This window comes from Wyeomyia smithii, chromosome 1, assembly GCF_029784165.1.
Source record: "Wyeomyia smithii strain HCP4-BCI-WySm-NY-G18 chromosome 1, ASM2978416v1, whole genome shotgun sequence".
Lineage (NCBI taxonomy): Eukaryota > Metazoa > Arthropoda > Insecta > Diptera > Culicidae > Wyeomyia > Wyeomyia smithii.
In genome coordinates, this window is record NC_073694.1 from 116245675 (window position 1) to 116259599 (window position 13925).

Sequence of the window (13925 nt, forward strand, 5' to 3'; positions counted from 1 at the left end):
AGACCGGTGGAAATGCTTGACCCAACCCCGAGTCCTTCTGTTCCTAATAATGACTCTAATAGAACATATTCATTCATAAGATAACAAACATGAAGTAATAAACCGAACATTTTCACTATTTTGATACTTTATATCGTTTTCTTGCCTCTCATATCAAATAATATGATGCAATTGTTCTGTTTTCTTCAAATTAAAACTAGAATTTTCTATCAGAACAAGGAAAACGTATTTTATTGGCGAGTGTTTCTATTCGCTCCATTGCGGAGTTTTTCAATTTTTTTCAATAAAACAATGAATTACTTATTTTATCAAAATGGACGTTACACCCTTAATAAAGGGAGGCAATACCCATGTTTTAAAACTTTTATATTCATTCTATACATCATAGTATTTTTGTACACTGCAAGATATATCGCAGACTGTTTCTATTCGCCCCGTTTTACGGTATCAAGTTTGCAGTTTATATTAAAACTTAGCTTTTAATATGTTGGAAAACTGCAGCATTAAGTGATTAAGCTAACATTAAGCTATATCAATGTCCAATGAGTTTTAATAGTTAGCAATAATATCCAATAAAAAATATCCAATAAAAACCTTTAATTGTACAACGTATTGTATCCCTATTATTAGAGCAACGTCGGGTGAAATTTTAAAAAAATGTGTTGTTTGTTATTAAAGCTATGCAAACATTTTTTAACAGCAAACTTCCTTCTTTGAACTTTTCAGTAAATCACATTATTTGAAAGTGTGCTTTTGAGGTATTTTCATAGTGATGATTATCATAACTTGCATGGGTTTTTATCAAATCCCTGGCGTCCCAACTCGTAATCGATCAAATTGAATACGACATATTGTTCACCACAACAGCTTGTGCAGTATGAACAATTCTGATTCAAAATTGATAGCGCTATCTTTGGAAGGTTCATTCTATGATTTAGACTGTTATCAAAAATATAGGTAGCCGCGTATTAAATTAAAAGCAGCAACAAAATTTCTACGAGTGTTGCGATAAGGTTTCCTGCTCTGCCTCCTTGTTAGTCGTTATCTTGTAAATCACACGATGTGTCAAAACACGTTTGTTCTCTTCAGTTTTGAACGCCATAGTTGTATGCAATGATGTGGGTTGTGGTTGTTGAACTTGATTGCTCCAATTTATACACATGTGCCTTGTGAAAAAATCAAAAAGGTAACTAGATTTAGTGGAATTCGTTTCGAACCAAGCTGACATCATTGAATATTATGTGCATTACACGTCTTGTTTTTAGACAGGAACATGTTCTTCAATCCGTACGTGTTGGATATTTTTACCGAAATAGATACACGGTATGGATCGTTGAGTGTCTGTAGCGCAAATCTTATGCTGCACACATCATAAAAGTAAAGTCATCAATATATATTTGAAAGTGTAGTATTGATTTCGTCTTTTCATGATGATCGTATATTCGATGAAACAGATAAATACAACATTACTTGCGAAGATACTCTGTTTGAACCCTGTAAATAATGTAACTTACACTGATAGGTGAATAAGTCTAAAATTCACATTTTGTTAGTCTTTCTCGATGTATTTTTCCCGCTGCCAGGCGGTTGATGTGCTCAACTGCGGGTATATTTTGGTATGCTTTCTCGCGTGCGGTAAATGATGTACAGATGAAGTATCAGAGCTGAAAAAGCAAAAGTGGGAATTGATTATCAGCCAGCATCTTTACTAGAAAGAGGGCACAGTGCAACGTAATAAAGCAGGCGATGGATACAGAAGTCCGAAAAACCGAAAATAGTATTACTGCGCAGTGGTAGCGACAGTCAGATGAAATTGAACAGCATAGTTTAGTTGTTGTAAATTATTTACAATACAAAATACAATTGGGAATCGTGACACACGTTTCTATCGTACTGTGGAAGTTGTGTTGGTTTGAAATAGTCGTTTAAGTTCACTAGTACTCTACATTTTATATTTGAGAATAAACTACCGCTCACTATAAAATATAAGTGTAATGCAACTACTTGATGAATAATATTGATTTTTTGACCAACCGTTTCGCAGCCACCCATTGTACACTTAGAAATGCATCAACTAATAGAGTGTATTATGTTTCTAAGGGTAATCTATCTCGTACGGGAAGAATACTCATCCATAGTGTTTCATTTTATGATCTTTTTTTTGTTCACACAACATTTATTTGACACGGCACAATACAAATTATTTTATGATCTGTAATAGTTTATCATTTCACAGTTGTCGTAGTTGTATATACTTCCTATATTTGATATGTTCAACTAGAATATTCTCAATGAATACTATTTTGTGTTTGAGTCACGGTTGATTGAATGTTTAATGTTATGCTAATGCATTTAGTTATTATCAACTATTTTATAAATACCTTTCATGACCTTGCCCAAAATTCATTCCATCTGTTTTACTGAAATATTTGCTACATTATTCTATCGTTCATAGTCGCGTATTGTCGATTAGGTCGAATAATAAAATGTATATTTCCCAACCAATAAAATGCATGTGGATTGATTTCTACCGCAGTTGCTACGCCAGTTGTGTCATGTGGCTCATTCTCGAATGACTGCCATCTATTTTCACACGTAGCGGAATCATTAACGGAGCGAAAGCGTGCTCGTCAGTGATTCGAAGCACTTGATTTACGATAGCCCTTTCCATCATGCGCTCCGCAAAGAATCACACTGTTTTATGTATTCACCTCAGACCACCAATCCAATAATACTACGAGTGGCGCAAAGCAACATGAAGTGCGATATTTGATTAGGGCTATAAATCGATGAAAGCAACAACAACTGTATGTATTTTATGAACGTAAGTTCGATGCAGAACAATAATTCAGAACTAATGTTTGTTAGATATTATTGAAACATCCAGAGTCTATAATTGACTCTACCATATCGATCACATTTTTAACATATTTCATTGAACTCTACTAAAAATTAACCATAGGTAGCCATGTCTTCAACGATTAGTTAAAGCATGCACGCACATTTTATTTGTTTACTTTTTCAAAATAAACAGTCTAAACCGAGCAATACAAATTTGAATGATAAATTGAATAACTTCATGACAAAACCTGATGTGACAAAACATAGGATTCGCTGCACTGTATCGAAGTGCTAAGAGTTGCATCACAGTTAATACTGTTTCGCTATGTCAGTATACTTTTGATAACCGTGATAACGATGGGTATAATTTTATTGAACAATTAGCACCAATGATTATGATAAAAATTTCAAGATGCTGAATATCGTATATTGTGAATACTTCAACTAACTAATAAAATAAATTACGTTTTCTTAGCAACTACAACTGATTGATAATTCCATGAATAACAACTATAATAGAATGTTTGTATCTGAACTCTTTTATTTGAAGTGAGCATAGCTTTTATTTCAGTATTACGTTATTTGAACTATTTTTTTTCTTTATTTGATATAGATATGACGTATTGTATAATTGTATGGCGTATTGTATGACGTACGAAGATACATTTACAGTACAGTGTTAGGATCTATAAACGAAAATATAAATGGTCAATTCAGTCAGCTTTGTTCATGATATTCGACATTGACTAATGCTCTTCAAAGAGTAATGCCAACATAACACATTTATTGCGGTTTGGTAATGATTTTCACCGAAACAAAAGCAGTCTCGATGTTAACCATTTTAAACGAGCATGTTGAACATATCGTGCTGACGAAACGAACTGGCATGAAGCATAGAGATGGTCGGGTTTCGGGTTTTCGAACCCGAAACCTGAACCCGAGCCGTACCCGTCGGGTTCGGGTTTGAAAATTTTTTAAAGTGTCGGGTACAAGTCGGGCTCGGATTTGGTGAAAAAAAAAATTCGGGTTCGGATTTGGAAATGTCGGGTTCAGGTCGCGTTTGGGTTTGAAAAGCCGAAACCTGACTATAAAATCTATGAAATCTCGGGTTCGGGTGTCAAAATTTCGGGTTCGGGTTTGATCTAAAAAAAATCGGGTTCGGAACAGGTTCAGATTTTAACCGAAAAATAAGTCGGGTTCGGGTCGGGTACGGGTTTGAAAAACATCAAACCGACCATCTCTAATGAAGTACTCTATGAAATCTTTTTTATGCGCTACGAATCGTGTTGTAAATAAAAGAATATATCTGAATTTCTATGAATGATAATTACTTTGATCATGTTGAGTATGCTGAGAAAAAAACATGTTTTAGTCAGTTTCTAAGACTACCAATTTGCTCGTCGCCACTACTGGCCGTTTTGTCCAGAAGGTGAATATATCAAAAACTACTAATTTCCGTACAAACTGCCTTTCCTCATATTTCTACAGAGCGCTAACTAACGCTCTAACTACACTAATGCCCTTTAAAATTCCTTTTTTTCATGTATCGAGACAGCCCAAATTCTATACATCATTCTATACAAATAAAACCATCACACGATTGCTGTAATAACGAGGGTCGACTTACATTGGTTAGTTTTGTGTATACAGGAAGCGTCGTGGCAAAATCTGCAAACGTACCAGTTGTGGCCTATAGAGTTGGAATGGAGTAGTGCCATATCTAGTACCATTGCGCGTATGCGATATAGCCATAACTGATGCACTTAGCATGACTGGTACACTTACCACAACATGTTAAAATATCATTAGTTCAATACAACGAAATAAGTACAAAGTTTTGGCAATTGTCATCAAGTAGTTTGTTAAACATGTTCTGCTTTTACGTATTTTTATCTTGGTGATATTTGTAGGGGAAACCAAAAATGTTTCTATTGTCTCCGCGTGTCAAAACATTCACAAATATTTTCTGTGACAAAGTTCAAGAATGAAATATTTAATTCGTGACCAACTCTCGACCCTCCCAGCTGGTCTCGTTGTACGATGCTGGCTTCACAAGCCAGTCGTCGTGGGTTCGAGTCTCGGCTCGGGAGAGACTGTTAGTGTCAGTAGGATCTGAGCGCCAGTCCCGCAAATGTCCTATACACTTAACAGTTGGTTGCAAAGTCTGTGAATTTTAACATATTTCATTGAACTCTACTAAAAATTAACCATAGGTAGCCATGTCTTCAACGATTAGTTAAAGCATGCACGCACATTTTATTTGTTTACTTTTTCAAAATAAACAGTCTAAACCGAGCAATACAAATTTGAATGATAAATTCAATAACTTCATGACAAAACCTGCATGAAAACATAGGATTCGCTGCATTACCAATGCACAGGTGTCAGCAGGATTCCCATCTGAAGTAACCTGTCGTAACGAGTTTATACACTCAGCTGGATCAAGCAAACAAATTTAGGTCAACAGTCTAGGCGTAGGTAGAATCTACAACGTGTTTCTGAAGTCACTTCTGATGGAAATCTGACTGACGCCGGTACACTGGCTGTGTTGGCAGAAAAAATGATTTGCAACATAAATTTCGACATACTCAACTTTGAACAGCTCTAGTACTTTTTTGCGACACCCTAGCTCTTTAGTATCTTCGGCCAAGTTGTTATGCTGATGAAAAACCTACCATTTGAAGTCATGAAACCTTTGGTTTGAGCCATTTTGAGCTCTTTAGAATGGAAAATGCAAAAAAGTTGGTTTTTCCATACAAATCCCCATATAAATTCGAAATGCAATGCGCCAAGCGGAGACAAAACCAATCGACTTCCGATAAATTGAGGATTGTTAGGGGCCCTAAAAAGAACAAAAAAAAACCTTGGTTCTGGCCTTCTGCTATCAAGTTTCGTTTTTTCCATATAACGATTCCCCACCCTAGTATGTATACATTTCTTACGAATGAAGAAAAAACTCGAAAACTTGCCCAGCAATTCGAGAGTGTTCATAATTTCAATTTAAACGTAATGAGTCCTATTGAAAATGAAGTATTACAAAAGTATGATCAGATCACCAGTCAAGAATTTCTTTCTGGAGAGGTACTGGAAGAAACTTGAATGAAATACGAACCAATTTCGAAATTGATCACTAGTCTCTCGGAATAGCCTGTATTATGATATACACTATAACTAGCATCGAATACATTATGTCTCATTAGGGTGGTTCATTTAGTCGGCATAGGGTGGTTCATAATACAGTCAAACCTGTTTTTGTGCAACGGTTTTTGTGCGAAATTTATTTTGTTCGACTTTTTTATGCGATTATTGTTTTTGTGCGACTGTTTTTGTGCGAATTTTTTTTGTGCGGCATATGAAAAAGGACCACTTCCGACAATATTTTCAGCCATTCAGTTTTTCCGATTCATGGAATAAATTCCAACGCATTCCATAAGTGTTGCGTCAAAAAATTACTATTTGAGCCAGTTTTACGTAGGAAAAGTCACGGATTGATTGCCTACGAAGGAAAGCGGTTGAAAGGATTAGCATGTTTAAAAAAGTTTCGTTTATCAATCCGATGTTCTAAAATTGTTCTCATAGGTATTCTAAATCAGAATTATCAACTTTCGAGTTATTTTTAACTGAAGATTTTTTTTAGGCAGTCCCTATCCACCGCATAAAAAAAGTTTTTTTTTCAACAATGCTTTGGAAATATTGTTTTGTAGCAGCACGTGAAGTTTCAAATGATTTTTTTATGCGATTTTTTTGTGCGGTCCCTATCCCTCGCACAAAAACAGGTTTGACTGTATTGTGAAGAATGTGTATAAAATAAAAAAAATCACTTTTTACTGAATACCAATAGAAAAATTCCTGAAAATTCAATATTTGTTATACCATTGTCGTTAGGGTGGCAATGTTGAATTGGAGAAAATACTATCTAAAATTGCAAGATGTTACAAAACAAAGTCACAATATGTTTCAAAAAACTACTCTGTGCAAAAAAAATTATCTCAACCAAAATTAGGATTGTGTCTCTCGGAAAATGTTGAATGCTTTCATGGCATTTGCAAAATCACACACGGGAGGTACATGGAATTTGAATATTTGAAAAATTTTTTCGATTCCAAGTGTCTTAAAAGTACATGACAATGGAAACTGATGGATTTTTTTAATTTTGTTTGAAAAAGCTACTCTCTAGGACACTTATACTTCTTCTTTCGAATGTTGTAGCAGACAATTTATTCGTTTTATTTACCACAATAACGTCCTTTGTCAACTCTTTATTTTGTTCGCACAACATTTATTTGACACGGCACAATACAAATTAATGTTTTACGGAGTCTTAAATCTAATGCCTTATGGTCAAAAATATCTAATAAGCAAAAGGCAAATTGTTTATCCTCGCTGCCGACAGATTGCCAACACTTGATCGAACACACAGTGCTTATATAATCGGACAAAAGACTGTATCGATGTTATTCAGTGATAATGAGAGTTTAGGGATCTCAATCAGATACGCAACACAATTGACTCGTTGTTTCTGGGTTTGCGTCGTTTTGACAGTTCGACCATACCATTTCTGTCAAGTTTACATCATCAGAACGTGAACGTGCCCTTTGGCTGAAACTGATAGATGTTTTATAGGCAAAAGACGCCATTTTGTGCTATTGATTTAATTTTTTGGAACACAACTCATTTTTGAAAAGCTATTGAAAAATGCTATTTCGGATAGGTATTGATGATTTCAAATATTTTTTGAGCCAACACGGTTCGTTTGAGCGGTGTGACGTCTTCGGCAAAGTTGTAGATAATAGTTTTGTCTCTCAAATACACTCTATTAACAAATTATTATTTCAAAAATAAATAAAAGAAAGTTAAAAATTAATTATCCAAAACAGCCCATATAAAAAAACTGATTTTTTTTATAAAAACTACGAAAGATTACCTGAACAGCGAAACTGATCATGGAAAAATCAGAAAAAAAAAGTTATATTTTTTTTAACTCATGTTTTTCACAGGGTACATTTTTTTGGAAGAACAAAGTTATTTTTTACAACTTTGCCAGATACACTATGCCAACCGTTTGACCGTTTGACTGAAAAAATATTCTCAATTCCTCATTGAGTGCTCTATTGGAAATTAAAAATATGTCTACAGTCGAAACGGTTTGTTTGATTGGCATAGTGTCTTCGGCAAAGTTGTAGATAGTATTTTGTCCTTCCAAAAGAAAAATATGCCATTAAGAAAAAATAATTGAAAAAAAAAATTTTTTTTCAAGAATTTTTTGCTTCAAAAAATTATCAATTTTTTTTCTTGATTTCTAAATGATCGGACTGGTTTCATTGTTTTGGTAATCTTTTGTAGGTTTTATAAAAAAAATCAGATTTTTCAAAAATGAGTTTTTTTTAAATAAATAATTTTTAATTTTTCTTCTAACTTTTTTTTTGAATAAATAATTTTTTTAAATGTAATTGTTTTGGAAAGACAGAATTATTATCTACAACTTTTTCGAAGACGTCACACCAATCAAACGAAGCGAATTGCTTTTTTTATTTTATATGTACTCATTTTTCACAATACTATGAACCACCCTATGCCGAATAAATGAACCACCCTAATGAAACCAAATGTATTCGATGCTAGTTATAGTGTATATCGTTATACAGGCTATTTCGAGAGACTAGTGATCAATTTCGAAAAAATAATTTCTAACGTTTTGAACTCCGCCCAACACAATTGAAAAATCGACGGTTGAAAAAAAAACGAGTCCCAGAGAGTCGATTTTTGAAAAAAAAATTTTTTAGATGACACCAATTCTCGACGTTTCATGTGTTTTTAAGTCATTTGGCATAAAAAAATTTCGAAACCGAAATTTCACTTACCCTCCCCTTGGGTGATTTTTTGGTTTTCAAAAAGGCCAAACTTTAATCGCTTTGCGCTCCCCTCCCCTCTTTTAAGTCCGATTGAACTGAAATTTTGCACAGGGTGTTTTTTCGAGAAGCTGCTGGCGCCCTAATGTATACATATAATTTACCAAGTTCGAATTGCGATAAATATCAAGAGCTATTTTCAAATACAATACAATTTTCACGGTGAAAGTATATCGTCTACTTCTTCAAATTTTCGTATGCCTTTAGAAAGACTCTATTTTCTATAGTATTCGGAAAATTTTAAATATTTAGAAACAGGGAAAATTTTATTCATTACCGTCTGCCGGGGTGAGATTGTGTTAAGAAAGGATACGTTTTTGTTCCTTAGCTTGTAGTGCACACATTAAGACAATGAGTTTGATCCAAACCACGTCAATGCACAGTTAAATGTTTAGTTAACGACTGCCGCAAATATGGTTAAGTTACAATAAACTATAATTTTGCTGAAATTAAAAGAACTTTGGCCTAATCTCACCCCTTCTATGGGGTGACATTGTGCCAAAAACAAAAACTTGAATTTAATACCTGTTAAATGAAAAGCAGTGTATCTACGAATAATTCACATGAATAACATGATAAAACAGTAAGTATAGGTACGACCATAAACAACATAGACTATTAAGGGGCTGTAGGGGGTTGACCAGTAACTACGTTTCATATGAATTATAGAATAATGTATGACTGGATCAAATCGATATCTGGAGTAACCAGTTATGAGAACGTGACTGATAGACAGTCTATATACACATAGTGGTGTCTCCAGGTAGCTTAGAAAGGAAAAACGTTAGGACATAAAGCCTGAGAAGACTTTCCGTTTCAATTATTATGTGTCATTGATCATTGTATATTCCATTGGAAATCTCAAACCGCTGAAAACATACCCACAACCCTCCTTACTCGCTTCAAAAGTCATCAGTTTATATAGAATAGGTGTACAAAATTTTGTTATATTCCATAAGTAATATCAGTCATTGTAAATTTTTATCTAACAGTTGTTAGCTTACTGTGCTCAAGTTTATGTCATTATTTCAAATAACACCATAGTTAGACAACACACCCTATGTAAACAATGCAAGTGTTTTGGCGTTTACTGATATAATTTTGTCGTGAATGTGAATTCCGCCCACTATACTGTTCATTATAGCTTGGCACAATCTCACCCCAAAAGGGCTCGAAAAGTGTACAGTTTGGAAAATCATTATTTTCTGAGCCAACACAGGTTCGATGCATAATACAGTAGAGTTCTTTTTTAAACGATTCTACGTACCGTGCAAAAAAAAAAGTGTAAAAACCGCGTTATTTGGAAAAACGTCGTAAAAAACGCGTTATTTGGAAAAACGTCGTAAAAAAGAACCGTGTAAAAATGAAAATGTGTAAATGAAATGTGTAAAAAACAGCCTACTAAAGCCTGTTACCGTTATTGTTACTAACTGTAACAATTTTACGCGAAGACGGAAAATCGTGCAAAATAAAAACCGTGTAAAAAAACCGCGTTATTTGAGAAAACGACGTTAAAAAAATCGCGTTATTTGGAAAATCATCGTAAAAAAGAACCGTGTAAAATAAAACCGTGTAAAAAAAGACTTAACTGTATTTCCTCAACACATTGGAGATGACATCCTAGCTTATCAACTGAGCAGTAAGTTGATACGATTTCTTGATCGGGTTGGTTTACCTGGGACATTTTTGGATAATGTTGTTCGCGCATGATATTCCAACACTGACATTTTTGAAACTGTTCTCATGAACATACACTTCCGAACTCCGAAGGATTGACGGATTTTCATGGCAACGAATAACAACACGTCAACACGCACTATAGCATTAACATGGCAATGGTGCTGACTTGCGGTTACTTTTCTCTTCGATGTAGAATGTAACGGCAAATCAGTCACACTCAAGATTGTTATCGTTAAATCAATGATTTCAGTGGTTTTTACAACGTAATTAGTGCGGGCTAATATGCAACCTTAATTTTAACATGAATACAATAAGGTCGCTTTTTACGCGTTTTTTTTACGCGGATTCCGGAATTTTTGCGGTTTTTTTTACGCGGACTCCGGAATTTACGCGGTTTTTTTTACGCGGATTCCGGAATTTACGCGGTATTTTTTTTTTGCCCAGATTTCGGTTTCCCTTCTCTCGGAATGCAAAATTAACGATGTTTTTTTTCACGCGGATTCCGGGATTTACGCGGTTTTTTTTTTACGCGGATTCCGGAATTTACGCGGTTTTTTTTACGCGGATTCCGGAATTAACGCGGTTTTTTTTACGCGGCACGTATCTCCCGTGTAAAAAGCGACTTTAGTGTACTGTCAAAATATTCCCAGTTAAATAAGTGATAACTGAGCGTGAATAATATGTCTTTCGAAGCAGTTTTCTCGATTTCATAGTTGTACAGATTGGACTGACTTGCAGTTACCGGCAGTAAATATCTGAAAGAAAATCACGAGAATTCAGTAGTTTTCTACCTTCCAGAGTAGCCCCCCCCCCCCCTTAAACAACATCTATATCTGTTTATCTGACTGTTCCCTATAGACTCAAAAACTACTGAACCGATTACAGTGAAAATTTGTACATAGGAGGTTTCAAGTACGGGGAGTTGTACTAGAATATTAGTTTAGCTCTATCACATAAGCGTAGGAAGGGGGGGTAAATTGGTGGCTTCTGACCGCGAAAACGTCCTTCCCAATAACCGTGCAAACTTATATACAGGTGTTTTTGAGTCTATGAATCTGTAGTGGGGGGGGGAGGGTGGTAATGTTACTATTTGTAAGGAGCCGTTCCTAAGCCACGTGGTCATAAAAAGGGGGAAGGGGGGTTTGTAAAAGACCACGAAAAACCACGCACGGGGGTGGGGGGTTAACGAAATGACCAAGTGGTCTATTTTACTGACTTTTAATTTATTGTTGCCACCAATTCAAGAATGAAGTTTTTGCATTTTAGAAATATAGAATATACTGAAAGTTCAATAAAAGAAATGTGAAAAATTTAAGCGAATTGTTGGTACTTGGCAAATGAAAAGACCACGTGGTTAAAGTCGCAAGGGGGCCAAAACACCACGAAAAACCACGGGGGAGGGAAGGGGGTCATAAAAAGTGATCAAAATATGACCACGTGGTTCAGGAACGGCCCCTAAGCTCTCCAACACCTAACTTGCTCACCGTGCCAATTTCGAAAGGTGGGTATGTTTCTATAACATTGGTTTTTCTGTATCCCAGTGGTGTAGGGGGTGTACTAATTTCATTATTTGTAAATTGTTAAAATGCATATCATGAAAATTTAAATACAGGTGGTTTCGAATATGAGACGTGGTTTTGCGACATCTTCGTTGTTTCTGGATGACAGCCGTTTCGTTGGATTGGAAAATTAGTTACGCCTCCATCAATATGTGGTAAAATTGTAATGTCATGACGTGAACTATTGAACTATTGATAAATTTTTGAACTCAGATTACGACCAATTAAAACTGAAAAGAAGGCCAATATGAGTATTTTCGAAGCCAAGGTAATATCTAGACACCGGGGGTCAACCCAAGATGTCAAGATGATTGTATCCGGTTGCTAAAATGGTCCAATACCACCCAATATAAATATTTCGTAACCAGAACAGTGCCAAGATTGGAAATCAAATCTAGACACAATTTTAAAGTCCAAGATGCCGAATTCCGGTTTCAGAAAATTATCAAAGGCGGTATTATGGTTTGTTAAGGAACCAAAATGGAACCAGAAAAATCGGCTCCAGACACCATTTTTAAATTTAAAATGATGATTTCCAGTTTACAAAAAAACATATGGGTACACTATTTAAAGATATAAGATGGCGGCTTCCGGTTACCGAAAATGACCAAATACCACACAGTATGGTTATTATTGGAATCAAAATAATTGCCAGAGGCTGAACATCGACTCCACAGACCATTTGCGGTCGTGGCTTTACCAACAACATTACGAGATAATAACTCATTCGAAATAAATCAAATGACTTTTACGGATACTATTGATTTAGCTGATTCTTAAATATAAGCCCCAACATATTTGTTATTGCGCCCTAATTTATGATGATAGAAGTAGTTGTTTACCACTCAACATAAACAGGTGTAAGTAGTTATCAAAATGAATGGATACTTTTTTTATTTATAAAACAAAAACACTTCTTAAGTTATCTAGAATCGAAAAAAAAACGATTTCTATTTGTTTACATTTGGCACCTTAGTTTTTTTTACGTGTTGCTTGATTGAGACAATGCGGAATCTATTCCTGGTCAAACAAATATGCCTGTTCTATAACAAAATGTCATTTGTAGGTAATAGGTAATCAAGTTTTTTTTATAAAATTAAACTTTTTTTTTATAAAATTAAACTCAAAATGCTAGAATGGGCCAATTATTTCAATGCGTAAGGAAAATGTCACGCATTACTCAAAATTCGTTGGATGAAATAATATATTATAGACGCAATGTTGATTTCTTCGTTTGTTCTTAGAACAACAATCGTTGCAGTACGCAGCATCCGCTTAAGGACCCTACCGTAGATGCAGCATGCTTCAACAACATGTATAACATTGACTATAGAATGCGCAGTTCTATCTGGATTGTTTCGAAGCTTGGTGTGATGGGAAGGATACCCATTACACAGAAATGTTAAGAAGAAGAAAAAGACAAAAGTTCTTTTGAATTACAAGAATTTGAAATTCTAGACGATTCCGTTTTGCCTCTCTCTGCGTCCTTTTTGGAACTTTCTGTACCCAAGAAATGTACCTAATACCAAACCAGTAAAAAGTAGCAAATCCAATTTAAACGCATAAGAGCGAGATATACGAATGGAGCTATTTTAGCAGAAGACAGAGGGTTAACTCCACAGGGGTGCTGCTAGGGTCTTAAAAGTAACAAAGCAGCGCGTGTTTTTTGTATGTGTTAGTTCAGTTTTCGTTTTTCATATCCCAAGGCAGACAGATTTTTACTCGACAGAATCGAATAATAAGCTGCAGTAGAATAAAGCGAAATAATTGACACTAGCTCTAAGGGTTGCATACTAATTACAATGCTTTTCTCGTTGGAGGACTTTGCAAAAGTTGTTGTTATCATCCACAATGAGTTATTATTGAATATTTAGTAAAAGCACCTGCAAGCTTTAATTACGTTCCGATATGAGCGTTGCATCCTAATAACAATTTG

General features: G+C 35.0%; 1 protein-coding gene across 1 annotated transcript in view; it reads left to right on the forward strand.

The window, feature by feature from the left end:
- LOC129716645 (homeobox protein homothorax) overlaps nucleotides 1–13925 on the forward strand; it is an 85297-nt gene that overhangs the window by 51404 nt on the left and 19968 nt on the right. The gene's annotated exons all lie outside the window — the stretch shown is intronic.